Here is a 2,500-nt window from a genome sequence, read left to right on the forward strand (position 1 = left end):
ATGGCGGCCACTGCGTGCAGAGCATGAATGTCAAAGTCATTTGCAGTCAAGGCTGCTCTCGCATGTGTGTACCGGTTGTGCTATCACATGCCACGGGCTGCGATTCTAAATGCATGTCTTGTGCTTTTGCAAGGGTGTTCCAAGTCAGAGTACCTTTCATGAAGACCAGTTGGGTTAATCCACTTCATGCTTACCACGGATGCATATATTGCGTATTCATAGGTAGCTCCACTGCCAGGTGGATGCCTGTTTTTTGTGACCTTCTTGAACACTTGGTATCTAAATGAACACTGATCTAAATGACATCTTCAGAAGATGATTGGTTGTGATTTAGGTAGTTTCATGTTGTTGGGAGGTCGACAATGTTCGACAGCAAGAAACTGCCTTGATCATACCATTCACTACCTGCGAGCAACCGCCCTCTGCTGTTAGCACAGATTACTTCACTCCCATTGGCTGCCTTCATGCCTGCCGGGTGCATCACGCCATTCAGTCTTTAATTATTCACTCCTCTGTTGAAGAAACAACAAAAACAACTTAACTCAAGTCATATTTGTTCATATATTTACCTCAAATGCTGTTGTGTGTATTGCTTTCAACTTTAGAAGAGCAAACGTTTTGTTTTGAATATAGCTTTGTAAAGTGTTCTATAAATATGTATATGGCTGGCAGGATGGCCGAGAGGTATTCACACTTGTCGTTAAGCTGTTTAGCCTGAATTGGAATTCTGACCCAGCTATAAACTGTCATCCCGATGTTTCACAAACAGGGTGATTCATCAATATGTTATCCTTAATGCTGAATTACTGTTCAGAATGTATAAACAGGGGATGTTTAGAAGGTTCTTCAAACAGATACCATTAATCTATACTGTAAGAGAGATGTCTGTCTGTCTGTGTCGCCATTTATTTCAGAGATGGCCAAACATATTTTCGTCAAACTTTCAGAGGTTCATCAGTGAGTACTGGGGAGTGTTTTCAGCAACAACAAAAAAAATTGAAAATAAAAAAATCGAATTAAAAAAACAAAAATCGCTCTATTGTGTCTAAGCCTTTGCAGCATTTGATAATATCAAATGATCCCTGACCCCATTCTTTAGTGGGTGAACGGAAGTATTTTAGCCCACCCCATTAATAAACAGAGAAAAAAAAGATTTCTTCAAAATGCCAACAGGACTAGAACAGCGCCGGGCAGCGCCTGGTGTCCCTGCTAGGAGTCGAATAAATGCAAATTGTTTTTTTTGATACAAAGGTGTTTAGAATTGGTATGAAAAAACGATTACATACAATTATTTTGGGAAATACAAAAAATAGCGTTGGTCTGTCTTGGACAACATATAACTTTTTGACTATATGTGGGTACCTTGTTCGTACAACTTGTTGAATGCCCCCTCGTGTATGTGAATTACCTCATGAATGAACAAGATTATGAGCAGACATGTAAATGTCTTCTTAAATCCTAAACAAACAAACTTTATATGCTGGTTTTAAAATATGTTCATAGTTTGTGTGTAAATAAACGGAGCAAAGACGTTCAATTAAAGAAGTTGGTGTTCACACCTTGAACAATATATATATATATATATATATATATATATATATATATATATATATATATATATATATATATATATATATATATATATATATATATATATATATATATATATATATATATATATATATATATATATAGGAATGTTCCACAATATTGTTCTGTATTTAATTAGGTTGGAATCCAAACAAGGCTTTGGGAAGAAAAGTTTAAATGACACTTGTAGGAGGGTGTAAACGTTGAGTAAAGAAAATTTTCAATGAGTAAAAGTGAACAATGAACATTTAAACAAAAGTGATTTTACTTATTGACTCAACTTGTGTACATTTAAAAAAAGCTATCTGCAACCTCAGAGATTATTGCTTTATTGAAGTGAGGGTTGGATTTAACAAAATTAATGTCATTTAATCACAAACGTCACACACATCAACGTTTGGATTTTGCGTATATCATATCATATAGCGTATAGGAGTGATCGGACAGTAAAGGTCAGTAAAAGTAATTGACTCATGACATTAACGAAAATCCTTGACATTTCTGCATTCTCCTTTAACAACAATTTTAAATCCATAAACAAAAATCGCAATTTGTTTTTATTTTTATATTCAACAGCAAGGGCTCTGATGTGCACAAACGAGATATGATGTGAAATTATAATTGTAATCAGTACAAACCATGCAATTCTCTTCACATTCCCTGTTGGGGATTGTTGTTGGACAATCATCCATCAAACATAGATGAACTTATTGGGAAATTAGATTGCAGTATATTAAATATGTCCACATGGTTCCAATACATTTGTGAGATGATCTGTGTGATGGAATATAATGTAATCAAACACCGGGTTGATTTACAATGGCATTTATTAAAATTAATATAGAGGCAGTTTTGTTGTGAAAGTAAAGTGTTTTAACACGTTACTTTCTCTCATTTTTGAAACAATTAC

At 34.6% G+C, this 2,500-nt stretch overlaps 1 protein-coding gene across 3 annotated transcripts in view; it reads right to left on the minus strand.

The window, feature by feature from the left end:
• Window positions 1–2,500, minus strand: part of LOC147027533 (uncharacterized) — a 148,486-nt gene that overhangs the window by 17,234 nt on the left and 128,752 nt on the right. The gene's annotated exons all lie outside the window — the stretch shown is intronic.

The sequence above is a fragment of the Eptatretus burgeri genome, chromosome 4 (assembly GCF_056783735.1).
Source record: "Eptatretus burgeri isolate ZD-2024b chromosome 4, Ebu_testis_v1, whole genome shotgun sequence".
In the NCBI taxonomy this organism is placed as follows: Eukaryota; Metazoa; Chordata; class Myxini; order Myxiniformes; family Myxinidae; genus Eptatretus; species Eptatretus burgeri.